Source organism: Antechinus flavipes, chromosome 1 (genome assembly GCF_016432865.1).
Source record: "Antechinus flavipes isolate AdamAnt ecotype Samford, QLD, Australia chromosome 1, AdamAnt_v2, whole genome shotgun sequence".
Lineage (NCBI taxonomy): Eukaryota > Metazoa > Chordata > Mammalia > Dasyuromorphia > Dasyuridae > Antechinus > Antechinus flavipes.
In genome coordinates, this window is record NC_067398.1 from 470,599,646 (window position 1) to 470,619,130 (window position 19,485).

Below are 19,485 nucleotides of genomic sequence, written 5' to 3' on the forward strand. Positions count from 1 at the left end.
ATAAAGTAATTAGTACAGTGCCTGACCCATTAATGTTGTGCCACAGTTCTCTTTTATTGTCCTGACTCAGTTTCCCTAATTGTCCTGACTCAGTTTCCCTGAATTATTCTGCCTCAGTTCCTAATTGTTCTACAAAACCACTCCTACCTCCTAATCATAATGATCCAGAAAAGGAGAAAGACCTATCTTAGACATCATCAGAATGTCCAGTGCCTCTCCCCATTCTGTAATCCCAATTTATCAGAATACCTCCCCCACCCTGTCAGAACCGGAGAGTTCCGTTCCTGCTCTCAGTTCTCTGACTCCGCCCCTGCCTCAGTCTACCCCTGTAGCTGAGCCAGGTATGTATGTGTGTGTGTGTATGTATATGTGTGTGTGTGTATATATATATATACCATTGAGAACTCACATTGTTTGCTGGATTCTTGGAGACAATAGTCTCATTCAGCCCTGGGACCAAACCATGGAGATCCATTTGGTCCCAGTAAATCTCTCCCTTTCAAATAAAATATTAAAAACTCTCTAATCTCTATCTTGCCTCAGTTTCTCTGGCATTACATTCGTAATTTCTAAATAAATATTTTAGCCATAATTATTATGATGATGAAGAAATTTCTCCATTTTGCTAGTAAATCACCCTGACTACAAATATCTTGCTAGACTTATAGCTGAGTCTCTCTGCCTCCTTATTCCTGCACCTTGCTCCCCTTCGTCATGAGAGTTAAACAAATGTTTTGGCACTTGTTTATCTCTGTCTGAGAGCTGTAAAGGGAACCTAAGTCTGAAACTGGAAATGACCTCCTAAGAGATCATCTATTCTAAGATCTTTATTTTGCAGATGAGGAAACTGAAACCCACTGAAAGTAAGCCACAAAGATAATGGTATTTGAACCCGGATTCTTTAACTGCAGAGCAAAAATTTTTTTAAAAAAATGCTCATTCTTAAAAAAATATCATGAGGAAAAAGAGTAATGGTGAATTATAAAAATAAATAAACAGAAGAGAGCAGAAGGAAGTACAGAAAGAGAGACACATATAGAAGGTTTCTTTAATTTTACATATCGGATATGATGAAAAGGCACGCTGCTGTCAGCTTGAGGAATTTCTAGTTCATGACTATAATAATACCAGAGAGCACCAAAACTTTACTCTGTCTCTGCTAATATTTGGGTGAAACCCACATGCACCTATTGCTTTGTTGTTTGAAATCTCTGAAGATAGAAAAAGTCGCGTAATCCAATAATTAGCAACTAAGATAAATTGAATGACCTTGATGAGGTCTAGATTTAGGGTGGTCAGGGAACCAAATGATGAGATTAGATTCAGGGAACCAAAATGAGATTAGGGTTCCTGGTGGCCAGGGAATTAGATAGTGAGGTTAGTGGCAGGTTTGGGGTTCAGGGAACCAAATGAAGAGGTTTGGCTCCCCTAAATCCCCCTGGGATTCAGCTCATGGGTAGGGAATTTTGGGAACCCCCCTTCTGGAGAGATCCTTCATAAAGGAATTTACGAACCCAAAAACCTAGATAAAAGAGGTTTAGTTTTCAGGGATCCCTGTCAGCAAATGATGAGGTCTAGTTTTGAGGGTTCCTGGTTAGGGAACCAAAATATGATAAGGTATAGATTTAGAGTAGTCAGGGAACCAAATGATGTGATTAGGGTTCCTGGTGGTCAGGGAGTTAAATGATGAGGTCTAGTGGCAGATTTGAGGTTCCGGGAACCAAATGGAGAGCTTTGGCTCCCCTATACCCCCTTGGGATTTGTTGCATGGGTAGGGAGTTTTGGGGACCCCCCTTCTGCAGAGATTCTCTGTAAAGGAATTTACAAACCCGAAAATCTAGACCGGTAAAAGAGATTTATTATAGGCATTGGGAAGTCAGCCTTTGCTATGCATGAATAGAAAAGCTGAATCCCTTAGTGGGAAAGTCCCGACAGAGAGATATAAAGTAAGGTCCTGACAGGACAGTAGAGTAGTGGAGGAGTCCTGGCAGAGAAGTAAAGTTTCTAGTAGAGAGATCCTGACAGAGAGGCATAAAGTCTCGTTAGGGAAATAGGTAAGGGAGATAAAAAGAGAGTAGCATTGGAAGAGAATATTCCAGAGTACAGAGTTTGCTATGCCAGAAAGAAAGAGAGTTCCCTTGGCATATTAGTTCCTCTGTAAGGAGTTGTTCCAAGTTGGCTCTTTTTATCTACAAGCTGGGTTTCAGTTTGAGCTGGAATTTGAATAGAATTGAATGAGTCTCTTTAATTTAATAGGAAGCTTAATCAGTAGTGAATCAATGAGGGTGGTGCCCCTCTCAGGCTCTTTTACAGAGGCCAGGATTCAAGGAAAATCTGTCCTTCATGGAGTTTTAGAATTTCGGGGTCCCTTCTTCAACCTCAACTTGGAAGATCTCAGAGAGGAATGGGCAATGGTATGATGCTTAAATTAACCTAAAGTAATCCAGGCAAGGGATGGAATCTTGTTAAGAAATCTCAGTATAAAAATAAAACCCAAGACTCAAATTAATTCATAGCATTATTAAGCATCTAATCTCAATAAGACACTGGACACTGAATAAAGCGGGGATAGAAAGTAAAAAATTAATAATATCCCTGCCTTCCAGAACCTTAGATTCTACCAAAAAAAAAAAAAAAAAAGAGAGAGAGAATATGCCATTACAAATACAAATATATATACACAGTAAATAAAAAGTCAGTCAGAGGAGGACATGATAAGGTGGAGTGGGAAGAGGGAGAATCCAGAAAGGCCTTATGTAGGAGATTGAATGTAGCTAAAAGTTCCAAGAGCTGGAGATGATTAAAAAAGCCAAAAATATACCCAGGGACCAATTGAAAAAGCACAGAATTGAGATTTGAGCCATAAAATATTGTGTATGGGGAAAATCAAGTATGCCTTTTTGACCAGACTCTAGGATGTCTGAGGTAGAGTAATATATAGTCCTAAATATGATCAAGCCAATTTTTTTTTAATTTTTAACAGCTTTTTATTTTTCAAATACATGCAAAGATAGTTTTCAACATTCACCTTTGCAAAACCTTGTATTCCAAATTTTTCTCCCTCCCTTCCCCCATCTCCTTCCATCGAGGCCAACAAACAATCCAATATAGGTTAAATATGTGCAATTCTTCTAAGCATATTTCCATATTTGTCATGCTGCACAAGAAAAATCAGATCAAAAAATGAAAGAAAAAATGTCAAAAAAAAAAAAAAGCAAACAAATAATGACAATAACAACAAAAGTGAAAACACTATGCTTTGATTCACATTCAGTCTCCACAGTTCTCTTTTTGGATTCAGATGGCTCTTACCATCACAAGTCCATCGGAATTACTTTAAATCATCTCATTGTTGAAAAGAGGCACATCTCTCAGAACTGATCATCACATAACCTTGTTGTTCTGTGTACAATGTTCTCTACGCTCTATCCACTTCACTTAGCATCAGTTCATGCAAGTCACGAGATATTGGATATATTAGTTCCAAATTGTCAAGTAAAATTTTAAATTCTAAATATCAAATGGAAGACTCTGAATTTTATCCTATGTTCAATGGTAAAATATTGGAAATTTTTGAGTCAGGGAACGGCATGAGCACATCTATATTTAAGGAATATCAAATTTGGCAGCTATATGTAGAATGCATTGAAAATGGTCTCAAGAGACTAGAAGCAGGCAGAATGTCTGGGAAATATTACAGTATTCGGGTAAGAAGTGATGAGAATCTGAATAAGGTGGTTGAATAGAAGAAAATAGATTAAAAAAAATATTTTAAAAGAAGAATTGACAAAACTTGGCAACTAATTAGATATAAGTAGTAAGAAGAGGAAGAATCAAAGATGACTGTGAATTTGAAAAACTTTGTAATTATAAGAATAGAGGTGCTCTTTTCAGAAATAGGGAAGTTAGAAAAGTGAGTTATTTTTTATGCTAGAGGAAAAAAAACTTTTCTAACAATTAGAACTGGCTGAAGTCGAATAGGCTGCTTCAGAAAGTAGGATATTCTCCTTCCTTGGAGGGTTTTAAGCAGAGATTGGATGACCATTTCTTGGCTGACAGAGCAGAGGCAACTTTCAGGTGATGCTTATTAATATCCTGCTGTGAATTTAAATGGCCTTTGTCATCCTGATCTTGGAGGATATAGAGAAGATTCCATGGGGATTTGTCTTACTATGTCTTGGTAGGGATTTCTTTCATTTTAGGGTTGGACTAGATTGCCACTGAGGTCCCTTCCAACTCTCAGATTTTATAATAATGAATTCTGTTTTAGAAATGTTACGTTTGAGATGACATTTCCCTTGGGAAATGTCTAATAGGTAATCGGTGATGCAAGACTGAAGCTCATTAGAGAGACTACAACTAGATATATAGATCTGAGAATCATCCACATAGAGAAGATAATTGAACCCATGGGAACTGATGAAATTACCAAGATAGAGAATGTAGAGAAGGAATAGACAAGGTCTATTGAACATATGGATGTATAAGTTAAAAAGAGGATACAATTCTTACAGAAGGGATAATAAAACATGAAACCTCCCCAAAAAAAGCACAGTGGGCCAAGCATAGGTAATGGGACTGACAGAAATGAGGATATAAATGGCAATCATTTAGACCATGTTGAGAGGACAGAAATGGGATGCATGAAACAGACTGCTGTTTAAGATACAGAGAAAAGTAGCACAAATTTGCCCTATCTCAGTTCCTAAAAAACAAACAAAAGAGAAAAATTCATTAGATGTTGTGCCAAGAATGAGAGGGAAGTGACTGAAGAGAGACAACTTTCAGGTGATGATTACTAATATCCTACTGTGAATTTAAATGACCTTTGTCATCCTGATCTTGGGGGAATATAGAGAAGATTTCATGGGGATTTGTCTTACCATCTCTTTTGTATGGAACAGGAGGTGGTAACCATCTATGTATGAGAGGTGAGAATTCTTACTACTTGATTTCAATTCATTGCCATTACATTAGTATATTATTTCATTAACTGCCTTTTTGTTCTGAATTCCTATGTCATTTAAATTGGTTTGACAAAGATTCATTGAACAGGGGCTCAGAGCTATAGATTTGACTAGATGAAGGACTCAAACAAATACCACAAATCTGAGTTCTGAGTGGCCCAGATTGTATATCAATCAATGGTTAACATTAACAACATAATCTTCTCTTTTTTTACTTATCCCCTCTTGAAAAAGAAGAAACATTATTGTTGCTAAGATTGTACTCATTTTATATCCCCATTCCAAACCTTCATCTAATCTCTCTTATTATTTAATGCTATATACCCTAGAGAGCATCTAGCTAAGGGTGACCAATTCAGTGAAGGGTTTTAAGACTACTGCCCTAGATAGGATCTTCCTACACTACCCTGGTTAACCTTATGTGAAATTCTCTAAATTATAAGAGAATTGAATAAAAAAAGAGAAAACATATAGAAATCTTTTGGTCAGGAGATCCAAAAGATGGGCAAAAGACTAAAAATCATATATGTTGAATCAACATTTCAGTAGATTGAATTTCCTCCATATTGTGGAGAAAGGTACAAGAATTAGGCAGCCTTAGCCCATGTTAAGTCACTGACTAAACATAAAAAGAAGGCCTAGATACTACAAAGAGGGATACCTTCTTGAATGTACAGTTCCTGTGTCCTCAGACAATTTTTTTTTGGGGGGGAAGAGAAGAGAAAATGTGTAAAATAGGAAGTTATAAGTGTACTAGGGGGATATTCCCCTAGTAGAACATAAAGTCCTTAAAGCCAAGGACTATTTTTTTCAACTTTGAATTTCGAATAGCTAGAAAAATACCTTGCAAATAAATAGCAGATATTTAATAAGTGTTTTTTGAATTGAAAATGTGACACAAATGTTAGGCACGCACACTGAAGCCAGAACAGGATGAGTTCAAAATAAATATCCTTTCCTTATTAATTATATTAACCAAGGGATTGGATTAGAAGACTTCTGTCTCCTTAAAAAACTATCAACTCCTATATCTATGCTCTTGGTTGACAAAGTCTCAGCAAATCCATAACAAGTTCAGGCCAACTGGGTCTTTGTCCGGGTAGTAAAATTTAGTTCAGACAGAACTTTCAGTTTGGGGGCAGCATAGAAACAAGTGAACTTTGCATTTAATTATTAACAATTAGTTAAACTAGTACTCTACTAAAGGGCAGCTTAATCTCTCCGGGAGCCACACCCAGGTGAACTCCTTTCATGATGTAGCTCAGCCTGGCTCGTCAAACTCCAAAGTCACCCCAGTATAAGCTTCAGTGTCTCAGGTTCTTGTGTCCTCTCCCCCTAAACCAAATTGAGGCTGGTGTCATGTAGCTTGCCCCTAAATAGAAATTGCTCCTAAATCTGTAGGGAAACAAACTTCCTAATCTTTTCACTGAGAGTTTTTTAAAGATATTTTCAATTTAGAATCAGTAGCAAGCAAGAGATTTTCTCCTAATTCTTCCCAAGTTTATACCCGCTCCCACTAAAGCCTGACAAGTCAATCAGATGCAGGCCAAACAGCAACCCAACTTGTGAAGTCTACTCTGTGTGCACTGAGCCTGAGGTCACTGTGTGAAGACGGAGACAATAGCCTCGTTCTGAGCAGTTTCATGCTATTTACTTTGTGTCCTGAGAACACAAAGTGAATTACATTGAAGTACAGTCAGCTGAGAGCAGCTGCGGGTCATCTCATCTGTCATCTAAACCAGTGCTTACACACCACCATCGTTTTTAAATCTGAAGTAGAATTCCTATATTTCTTTGTTTAATCTAAGAGGAAGAGGCAGGAAGCTCATTTTGACTTATGGCCTTGAGGAAATTTCTTTGATGACAATATTTTAATGGGTTAAAGGTTCAACATGGTTTATTTATGTCATTAGAATGACGCCATTCTTGTTTTCATTCGTTTTTTTAAAAATTCTTTTAGTGAAGGCAATTCCTGATGAGACTACTTATTGTTGCCACCGTCAAAATAAAATAAACAAATAAATAAATCCCGTTTTAACCATCAAATGTCCCTTTGAATCAATATTCCCTTATTAAGTTCTACTAACAATGGAAAATGTTAAACTTTCATCTTTTGTTAATTACAAAACATTTATTTTGGACAGTTTTTGTTTTTATTGTGTCTGTCTATAGGAGAGATGATTTTTATATATTTTCAAAATCCTATGCTCCAAAATCATTCCTTCTTAATTTTCACCTCTTCGGATTCATGTTATAACAACTCACTCTTGTAAAAGAATAAAAAGTAAAGCATAATGGTTTTTAAAGTTAAAAATTCTTACTGAGATTATAATTTATGGTAGCAATGTTCAAAGTTCACCTGTGCTCAAATTGAGAAAAATCTGAGGAAACATCTCCCCCTAGTGTTTCCTTTGTAGTACAGTATCTATTTGGGTTGAACACGCTCCATAGCAGTTACCTTGTTACTATGTTAACATTCCAATGAAGAATCGGCTTTTAGACTTTAAATATCAATTATATAATGTTGAAATCTTGTAGTTGGAAAGGATCTTGCAAATTATCTAGGCCAAACCCTATTCAAATAATCAATCAAAAATGATCAAGCATTTATTAAGCAACTCTTACATAGTAGGTACAGCACAATATGCTTCTAATATAAAAACAAAAGCAGAATGCTTCCTTCCCTCAAGGAGCTTACATTCTAATAGGAGAGTCAATATGTGAAATACAAAGTACATAAAAAGCATATAAAAGGTAATCCTAAAGGAAAAGACACTAGACTCAGGGAGGAAAAATGGGTCAGTCAGCAAGCATTTATTGTTTCCTATACACCAGACCCTCTGCTAAAGAAAGGTCTGTATGCAATATTCTCCCCCAAGAGCTTATTGATTCTATTTATCCATATCTCCAAAGATAGGGAGCTCACTACTCCCAGAGGCAACACATTCCAATTTTTGAAATGTTCAGTTGTTTTTGGAAGTTGTTTTAATCATGAGCCACAAATATTTTCCTCACAATTTTCATCCTTTGAGTCTAGTTTTATCCTCTGGAGTCAAGCAAAATAATTGTGAAAATGTCACGTATTTGAGCACTACTTCATGAATCTCCCAAGTCTTCACTTCTATAGGATAAACAATAACTCATACCTGTTAATTAGGCTCTAGTTACCTCATCTATAAAACTGATGTCATTAGAATAAACAAATTCCAGTTCTTAGATCTATACAGGCTGAGTGATTTTCCTAAGATCACTCAAGTTAGTAGCAGTTGAAATACTCACTTTAAATCAAAGATCTCTTGACACCCAATCAAATGTTCTAACTTTTAGTTCTTAGTCAGGATATAAGATTTTATATTATGCTTACATCTCAATTTTAGTTAAAATAACATAGTTCAAGAAATATTCAATATCCTTGTTACAGATTTTTAATAAATTCCTCTGATAGGAATATATCCATTAATAATATTAATAGCATTTATATAGCACTTTATAAATATTATCTCACTTGATCCTCAAAACAATCCTGTAGAAAAGGATTATTTTGTTACTTGTTAATAATTAGTACTAGTTATTACAAATAATTATTATTCTCATTTTTCAGATAAAGAAACTGAGCCTGTGCAGTTAAATGACTTGCCCAGAGCCAAATAGGTAGTGTTTGAGGTGAGATTTGGTCACAGCAGCTTTTTTAAACCTTTCAAACCTTCCTCAAACCTTATGTTTCCCATTCCCCCCACCCTCCCAGCTGAAAACATTGCTTCATATTTCACTGAAAAAAAAAAATGTGGCCATTCTCTGAAAGCATCCTCCTCTTCCCTTCTCAGTTCATATCTCTTCAATGCTTTCTACCTCTACTTTCACCTCTTTCTCACTTGAGGTGATTCTTCTTCTAAGGATATTGAATATTTCTTTAAATATGTTACTTTAAAATTGAAGTATAAAGATAATGATCTTATCTTTAATCTTATAAGAAGATTAAGAAGGAACTAGAAGTTAGGACATTTGATTAGGTTTCAAGAGATCTTTAATCCAGAGTGAGTATTAAATTTACTACTAACTCAAAGAGTGACCTCACTTGCACAAGTGATCTCATTCCATCTCTTCTTCTCCAGCAGACTGCCCCCTCTATCAATCTGCCCTTTCTCGCTTACCACTGATCTCCCCCTATCTACTGGCTGCTTCTATACTGACTACAAAAAAGTACTCATTTGACGCTTATATATCTGATACCATCATCCCATTTTTCTCCTCCCTTCTGTGACTAAACTTTTTGAGAAGATCATCCATTTCTCATTTCTTTCACTCTCTTCTTAACTCTTATCTGTCTTCTGGCCACATCATTCTATGGACATCACTCTCTTCAAACATACTAATCGTTTCTTAATTGTCAAATTTAATGACATTTTCTCAAACTTCTTTGACTTTGTCAGTCATCCCCTTTTCCTTTATCTCTTCTCTCTCGGTTTTTGGAATACTGTTGTCTCCTAGTTCTCTTTCTACCTATTTTACTGTTTATCAGTCACTGTAGCTAGATCTTCTTCCATACCATGTCTGTTAATTATGTGTATTCCCCAGAGCTCTCTTTTGATTCTTCTTCTTTAATGCAAATTCACTTAATGATCTTATTACTTCCCATGGATACAATTATTTATCTCTATGCTAATGATTCACAAATCTACTAACCCAACCCTAACCTCTCTATACATTTCCAGTTTCATTTCTCTAACTGTTATAACTTCTTTTGGACAACATGAATTCTAAGACTGAACTCATTTCCCCCCTTCTTTCTAACTTCCCTATTACTGTTGATAGGACCTTGACATTACTAGGACTATAACCCCCCAGTCACTCAGGCTTCCCACCTAGGAGTCACCCTTACACCTCTTTTCTCTCTCTCTCTCTCTCTCTCTCTCTCTCTCTCTCTCTCTCTCTCTCTCTCTCTCTCTCTCTCTCTCTCTCAGGCCTCTGCACTATAACCAATCTGTTGCCCATACTTTAGATTTTACTTTTGTAACATCTGTCGCATATGTTCCTCTGACATGCTGCCATTCTGATACAGACCCATATCACCTCTTGGTGATAATTGAAATAACCTGTTGTTTGGTCTATTTGCCACAAGTCTCTCCAATCTGTCCTCCAATCAGATGTCAAAGTGATCTTCCTAAATTGCTAGCCTGAATATTACTTCCCAGCTCAATAAACTCCAGTGGCTCCCTATCATCTTTATACAAAATATAAAATCTTTTTGACATTCAAAATCCTTTATAACCTGTTCTGCTTTCCCATCTTCTGACACCTATATCTCACCTTGTACTCTGATATCCAATGAACTGGCCTTGATATGCCTCAAAAAAAACCCTCAATTCCTAGTTTCAAGCATTTTCATTGGCTATCTCTCTTGTTTGGAATTTCTCTCTCCATTTCTCTGCCTCTTGGTTTCCATTAAGTCCCAATTGTACTCTCACCTTTCATAGGAAGCCTTTCACATTCCTTTTTAGTCTCACATCCCTTCCCCTAGTCTCTAGGAACTAGACAGCACCTCTGTCTCTTTGTCTGCCTCTCTCCTCATTCTGTCTGTCTCTCTATGTCTCTCTTTCTGTCTATTTTGGTCTGTCTCTGCCTCTCTTTGTTTCTCTCTTTCTTTCCGTCTCTATCTCTGTCTCTGCCTTTTTCTCTCTGTTTCCGTCTTTCTCTCTCTCTGTATGTCTCTCTGTCTCTGTCTCTCTCTCTCTCTCTCTCTCCCTCTTCTACAATTATCTCCTCTGAGCTCGTAGAGGGTAGGTACTATCTTTTGTCTTTCTTTATGTCCTGATTGCTTAATTCAGCACCTGGTACATAGTAGGCACACAATAAGAACTTATTGACTGACTGATTCAGGTCATCCTGATCCAAGTCAGGATCCATGCTATCCATTGTACCATTTAACTGGCTTGACCAACCATAGTCTTCCTCTAAAAGTAGGAGTTTTTTTTTTTTTTTCATGTAGGCTTATCTATTTATTTGTCTTTTCTAAAAATCCTTGAGATATGATTTTTTAGAATTGCTGTTTTCTTTTATATGACGATGGCATCTGCCAAAGTACTCAAATAAAAGGCACTTAAATCACAATTAAATTGAATTATATTTTCCAGAGAGTATAAAGCATAGAGAAGTAAAGTAGGTCTAATAGGTGAGTAGTAATCAAATCAAACTAAATATTAGCATTCTTAGATCCAGATGCGGTCTGATCAGAGTACAGCTAGACTCACATCTACTTGTTCTAAGCATTATAGGAATACAGTCTGAATCCATAATTAATATTGGGAATTCCCAGATTAGAAATTTTTTTCTATTAATATAAAGACCACTTTTTCTGCAATTTACAGTCTTGAAAGTTACCCAGAGCACTGAGAAGTTGAGTGACTTTCCCAGGGTCACAAAATCAGTATTCAGAGGCATGACTTAAAACCAAGTCATCAGGACTTCAAGGCCAATTCTCTATCTACTATGCTTCTCTGTGAAAATAGCCTCAGGGTGCATCAATTGAGAAGGTGGGAGGTAGGGGAGAACAAATAAATATAAATTTAACACACATACATACACACAGAGTGAGAAATATACATACTATCATGCCAACATCTTGCCATCTTTTTCACAAGACAGTCTTTGTAACATATATAATCAAAAGATTTCATATTTGTAAAAATCCACTGATCTACCAGTTTAGTAGATCTATCACACACACACACACACACACACACACACACACACACAAAGTAAAAGTGAAGTTGGGAAACTGGGAAATAAGATTAGTTTGGGATGACTTTCTTTTGATTCAACTAATGCTGATCTCCATTTCTTCCCCTTTCTAAGTATTTGCAAACCATTCTTTTATACCGAATTCTAAAATTAGTAAGGAATTCAAGTCAAGTTTAGGAAACTAAAATTGGAGTTCTACTTTTTCCCTTTTTTTGAAACTCAGGATTGCATTTTCCAATTTCCAGTTTTACAGTATATAATTTTCTAGAAATCAGCAGTAACATCCAGACAAAATTCATTAGATAAATAGGTGCTTGAGCTGCATACTATAAGACTGAGGCTATTGATTTCTTGAGATGGTCCTGTGCTGAGCCCATCCAATGTCTGAACTAGGTCCCAGAGAATAGAAGGAAGGGAGTATTCATTCTAACAGGATGCCTAAAGAGGAGGGGAATTTGAACTGGCTCAGGTTGGAAATAGGAAATCAAAGCCCTTGGATCAATCAGAATAGGGAAAATGGACCTCTAATAAGTGAATAGCCTTTTCACTTCTAGTCTGGGAGAGAAGACAAGGTTTTTTTTGTTTTTTTTTTTTTTTTTTTCCTTTTAATCTCTTAATTTACCTTGGGTACAAATTTCTATTAACCATTTTTGTTTTATCTATTCATGTCTGAAAATGGTTCTTATTAGTAGAAAAAAACAAAACTAGAGAACAGATAAGTAATTCTGTCTTCTCTGTGATTTCATGCCATCAGTCACTAAATAAATCCACCTCCTATGAACCCCAAATTTCTACCCAACCTTTCTCAATCTTTCCTTTTGTCTCTATGCAGAATTGTTGTTGTTGTTGTTGTTGTTTTTAAGACTATTTCCTGGGATAGCTAGATGGGGCAGTGAATAGAGCACCAGCCCTGAAATCAGGAAGATCTGAGTTCAAATTTGACCTCAGACACTTACTTCCTAGTTGTGTGCTGGACAAATTACTTAACCCCAATTGCCTCAGCACAAAAAAAAAAAAAAATCTTTCTATCCTTACTATTTATTATAAATGTAATTATAAACATTCTTACAGACTATATTGTACTTTTGCATTTGGACTCAAATAATTCATTATCTTTCATATAAACTATTTCCTAGACATGTTGTCCCCATGTTGTAGCTGTTTGCACGGTACATTCTGGAAAGTATAGTCTTTTGTGAATAAAGAATTTTTCTGAGTCCTGAGAATGACTTGGAACTGCCATTCCAGTGACAATGACAATGACTTTTCTTTTTACAGTGTTTGAGCAGAAAGGCTGGCTTGAAGCACGTCTAGAAGCTTTTTCTTACATCTTTAAGAACTCAAGATCTAACTAGTGATACCTCTGGGGAGCAACGTCTCCAGTCTGACACAGGATTTAACCAACTGAGCCACAAAACTGGCAGCACAAGAGCAACAGATAAAAAGAGAAGCTGAAAAGAGGGACTAAAAAGAGAATGTGATATTTAACATATACTGATCAACCTGCCATCTGGGAAAAGTGGGGGAGAAGGAGGGGAAAAGTTGGAACAAAAGGTCTTGCAATTGTCAATGCTGAAAAATAACCCATGCACATATCTTGTAAATAAAAAGCTATAATAAAAAAAGAGAGAGAATGTGAAAAGAGGAGTAAGGTACAGCAGAGAAGAGATCAAGAATGGCCATACACCCCAGATAGGCACCTCAGCAAAAATTTGAGCTAAAGACATTGGTTTTATTGACATCTTCAATATTCCTCAAAAGCCTTCTTTTTCTCATATTTCCTTTCTACTTTTCTGTCCATAACAGACACTATCATATTCTCTGTTCCCTTCTTTCACTTAAATGTCTTCTGTATACTTCTTTTTGCAAGGGACCAGGCATTTTATTAAATACCTCCTATATGTTAGGCAATGTGCTAAGCACTTTACAAATATTATCTCATTTGATCCTCCAACAATTCTGGGAGATAGATGCTACTATCATTGCCATTTTACCTGTGAGAAAATACGAGACAAAGAATAAGGAATTTGTCTGGGGCAATATTTAAGTTCAGATCTTCCTTATTCTAGGTCTAGCACTATCCATAGCATTACCTCAATGCTTCAATAGTTAGAAATTTAAATTAGAGCAGAGAAATAAACCTGTGCCTAAATGTTAAGCATTTTCCTAACTTAGGCCTCATTTCCCCTTATCTTAATTTAACCATCCAAATAACTTTCCTATCTAGGAAGCTGCCTCAAATTATTTTCTTCTTTTGTGTCCTCCACTTGCTTCTCTATTTTTTTTTGTGGTTAAAATGATGGTAATAATATCTGGTTGTTTATTAAGATCAAAAGTATTAGTTTCCTTTGGATTTGTTTTAACCATGTCTTTTCTATTGTTCTTCAACATTACATCTCATTTGCTTGAATTTATCCAGGTTCCTTATGTAATGTATTTCCTCTTTTGCCTCTTCCTTCCTTCCTATTCTCAAAAGAAACTTGGTTTCAATTAAGCTTCTTGGCATCCTTTTCTCCATCTCACCCCCACCCATTCCCTGCCCTAGCCAGAGACCAACTTTTTAAAATCTCTACCTACTACTAGTAAATTTCCCATTCCTTTAGTTGATTTTTCTAATGAGGCACTTTACTGGTCACCCATTTCTCCAGCCTTCCCAAACCTCTAATTCAAGGATGGACTGGAAGAAAAGTAAGAAGCTAAAGAGGAATTGGAAATTGTCCCCAAAATTAACTGCTCCCAAGAGATTTTAGAACTTTTTTTAGTTCTTTAAAGTTTGCTACCTGTTCTGAAGATTATGCTTCATAAAATGGATTTCATAATGATGTTTCCCCAGCAAAAATTCAAGACAATTATGAATACCAAAAATACCAAACATATTTATCTTTGTTGTTTAGTCATTTAATCATGTTCAGATTCTTGCAAGCTGAATTTGGGTTTTCTTGGAGTGATTTGTCATTTCCTTCTCCAGCTCATTTTACACATGAGGAAACTGAAGAAACATAAGGCTTTCTGTGTCTGGTGAATTCCTTGATTCCAAGTCTAGCACTCTATCCACTGAGCCACCTACCTTTCTGAACCTTATTAAAAGTATGATATTCTTTAAAGAATAGCATGGTTTCTTAGTTTGTACTTTAAAAGGAGAATCAAGATTTAAAAATTTTAAAAACAAGTTACATTATTTTTACATAATGATTAATCGTATCAAAGAGTAAATCAATGTTGACTGGAGACTGAATCCTAGTGATTTGAATTTTCTCCTTCAATAAATCCTAGAAAAAGTCCTTTGTCTTTTAGTTAATTTCTCTTTTGGGTAAAAGGGGGAAACTGTATCATGGGATAATGGGGAAAGTCTTGGATTTGATTTCAGAGAACAAAGCCTTAGAATCTAGGAACTGAAAGAGACACTCAATAAGCCTCTCTATAACACATCTGACAAATGATCTTTCAGATTTTTTTTTTAAGAATTCCCAGATTCTTTTTTGAAGAATTTGAAGAGAAGAGATGAGAACCTAATGGGGACTACTACCTTCTAAGGCAGCCCATTCACTTTTGGATATAAAATTTTCCTTCCATATAGTCTAAATACACCTTTTGGCAACATCCATTTATTGCTTCTGGTTTTGTGGAAATGGCAGTTCCTTCAAATAGATCTCTCATGTCCTCTTCTCTCCTGAACTCCTCTTCTTTTCAAGTTCTCACATCGAGAGCAATTAATTTGGAGACAATTTCCAATTCAGCTTAATTTAGCTTCTTAGTCCTTTTGCAGTTCATTCCTGACATAGATGGCATGATATCAAAGGCTTTCACCAATAAGGTGTTTTCTGAATGTGCCCCAGCTAGGTGGTAGTGAATAACAATACTGGACCTGGAGTTAGGAATGCCTGAGTTCAAATCCTTCTGCATACACTATATTAGTAGTGTGATTCTGAGCAAATCACTTAACCTCTATCTGCCTCAATTTCCTCATCTGTAAAATGGAGATAATAACACTGGTCTTAAAGGATGAAGATCAAATGAAACATTTATTAAGCTCTTTATAAACCTTAAAATGCTATATAAATAAGAGCTAGCTATTCCTAAAATATCATGTCAAGGCTGAACACAACATTCCAGATGTGATCCGACCAGGACAAAGTACAAGGGGACTACTACTGGACATTGTGCTTTTCTTAATGTAGCCTAAGAACCTTTTTTTCGTTCTTTTGTCTGTTTCATCATGCTACTGATTCAGTTTCAGTTTGGAGTCCTCAGATCTTTTTTTGAACTGCTGCCTAGACATGGCTTCTTCTATCTTCTCCCTATAGATAGATATAAATATATTTATCTACACACTTATCTTCTACTTATAATACTGATTTTGGAGATTTGGTGTTGAAATTTGATTCTGTTATTTACTACCCGTGTGACCTGGGTCACTTTAATGCTCTGGATCTCAGTTACTTCATCTGAAAAATGATGTAAAGGCTGGACTAGGTTACCCCTAAGATCTCTTCCAGTTCTACTTCTATATCCTCTGATTCTATATTCTTGAAATGCTTGCCAATACTATCAATGTCTTTTAAGTTATTTTATCACCATCCTCACCCCTGTGAGCCAATGTGTTCCATATTAGTAACCAAATGACTATACAAGCTATTTCCTCCTCCACTACTGTCATATATCACCAGAATAGTACTGTAACTGTAACAGACAAATGCACCAAAGCATTCTCCACAGTGGCTGAGTCATCTGGAAGTGATTTATTGTTTCTGCATGTACAACAAAACTTTAAATGTTCCCTTTACTCAATGAACAAAATATCTAAGGAGGCAATTGATTTTGTATAGCAACAAAGCACTGCTCATGAAGGCAGGTTTCCAGTGCTATAGAATATCCAGAGATTCTCTTCTGAATGATGGTAGTGGGAATGATAGCAATTCAAACAAAATCAAAAGGGAGCAGGATCTACTTCATTCAATTCAATTAACATAAAAGCATTGTACTGGGCATTTAAAGAAAAAGGGACATCTCATTTGCCTGGGGGAAGAGAGGAATATGTACCCAGATAGAGTATACTTTGACAAGAGAGAGGGAACATCAAGAATAGGACAATCAGGAAAGGTTTTCCATAAGAATGGTACTTGAGGATGAGCCTTGAAGGAAGATAAGGATCCTTTAAAAAAATTTTTTTGTTTGTTTTTATTGATATCTTCTGCTTTTACATCAGTTTCACTTTTTAAAATGTCCTTTCCCCACCCACAAAGCCATCTGCTATAATGAAGATTTTAAAAGAAAGATGGAAAAAAGTTTTATCATCTAAGCCAACTAATACACAAACTGTGTTTGAAAATTTATATGATACTCCATACCCATAGTTCCCTAGGTACATTTTCTTAACTTTTCTCTGGGATCAAAGCTGGTAATTATGATTCCACAGCACTGTTTCATCTTTTTGTTCATTCCATTTATATTGTTGCACTTGTATGTTATTTTCATAATTCAGCTTACTTCACTCTATTTCTGTTCATATTAATCTTCCTGTGCTTCTCCAAATTCTTCATACTTGTCACTTTTTACAGTATAGCAGTATCCAATTAATTCTTCTACCACAATTTGTTTAGCCATTCCATAATCAAGGGTCAATTAATCTGGGAAGCTAAGGAAACTAAGAAGTAGAGGGGAGAAGAAAATGCATTAAAAAAAAAAAAAAATCAGCCTGTGCAAAAATATGGAAGTGGAATTAGAATTCCAAGTTCAGAGAACAAGAAGACTAATTTGTCCAGATTGCAGTTTAATTGAATAACATAGAAAAAAATCAGGAAAGGTGCACTAAAAGCAAACTATGAAGGACTTTAGGTGCCAAGCTAAGAAATTTGTATTTATTTTGTACTAGAGGCAATGGGAGATCAGAGGAATTTCTTAAGCAAAGAACTAGGGAATTTTTTGATCACTCTGTGTGAGTGAACTGAAGAGAGACTAGAATCAAGACCACCAGCTGGAAGACTCTTGAAACAATTCAGAGGAGAAGAGATGAGAAGCTAATGGGGACAGTGTGAGTGAAGAAATGTTTTGAAGGTAGGATTAACAAGTCTTGGCAGCTGAATGGAAATGGAAAATGAGGGAGAATGAGGAGTTGACAATGATGCTGAGGCTGCAAAATGAAGTGATTGGAAGGAAAATGGTCCCCTCAACAGAAAGAAAGAAGTTAGAGGAAAAATATGTTAAGGGAGGAAAACGAGTTTCACTTTGGACAGATTGCGTTTGAGATGCCTATGAAATATCCATTTAGGAGTTAGTATGATTGGATAGGTTAGCGTCATATATTGAGGAATCATCTCAGTTGATCTGTAATCTTATCAGCATCCACTGAGTTCAATTATAACCATTAAAAGAGCAGAGAGCGGAAGAAAAGAGAGTCTAGGACAAAACTCTGGGGAATCCCTATAGGTAGATGTAGAAGATATAAGAAGAACAAGGAACAGAATTAGTTGAGTACAGTGTGTTATGAGAACCAAGAGGAAAAAATATGTAGAAGAGGATGGTAACAATATCAAAATCTACAGAGGTTAACATGGATAGGGACCGGGTAAAAGCCAACAGACTTAGAATTTAAGAAATTGTTGATAACCTTGAAGGAAACAATTTTAATTGAGTAGCGGAGTCAGAAAGGGACAGCAAGATGATGCAGTGGATGCACGACCAGGCTTGGAACCAGGAAGATTTAACCTCAAATACTTATTAGCTGCATGATTCTGTGCAAACTATTTTATCCCTTTTTGTCTCTATTCCTCTTTGGTAAAATGGGGAGAAGGAAATGGAAAGCCACTCCAATTTCTTTGCTGAAAAAACCCCATGAACAAAAGTCCATGGAGTTAAGTAGGATCAGGCAGGATTGAATGAATGAGCAATAAATAAACAATAAAAATTGAGAAGTGAGTAGAAGGAACTCACTCATCTCCTTTCTCCTGACTAACCTGGAACTTTTGGGAGTCTTATATAAACCCTCTATTCACATGAACAGTTTTCTATGGAAGACAAAAACAAGTGTTTCTATAATTTTTTTATATATGAAAAGATCAAAAAGTAGAATAGGAAAGGAATCAGCACTTTATTAAGTACTAAATACTTTATAAATGTTATCTTATTTGATCCTTACAACCACCATAGGAAGTAAGTGATAATAAAAGCACTATTTTATAGTTGGGAAAACTGAGACAGACAGAAGTAAGCTGGATCTGAACTCAAGCCTTTCTGACTCTGGGCCTAGTATTCTATCTGTGCTAACTGTCTCTTGGTGGGGGGAATAGGGGTAAAAAGCAATGTGGAGGAAAATTTTTTCCTTGTTTCAGATAGTTTCCTATTATTTTATAAAAGTTAATAGACTAATTTTAAAACAGATTATAAATACTTTATAATTTTATATGACTTCATTTTTATGGCTACTAAATTCATAATAAAAACTGATTTAAAAAAATGTTTCTTTTTCTTACAGACTCTCAGTTAGAAGTCAGCCAAGAATTCTTCTGATCCAGCTTCTACCTGAATAAGAATCCTTTTTAGGCCTCATTTCCAAAATATATAGAGAATTGACTCTAATTTATAAGAAATCAAACCATTCTCCAATTGATAAATAGTCAAAGGATATGAACAGACAATTCTCAGACGAAGAAATTGAAACTATTTATAGACATATGAAAATATGCTCCAAATCATTATTAATCAGAGAAATGCAAATTAAGACAACTCTGAGATACCACTACACACCTGTCAGATTGGCTAGAATGACAGGGAAAGATAATGG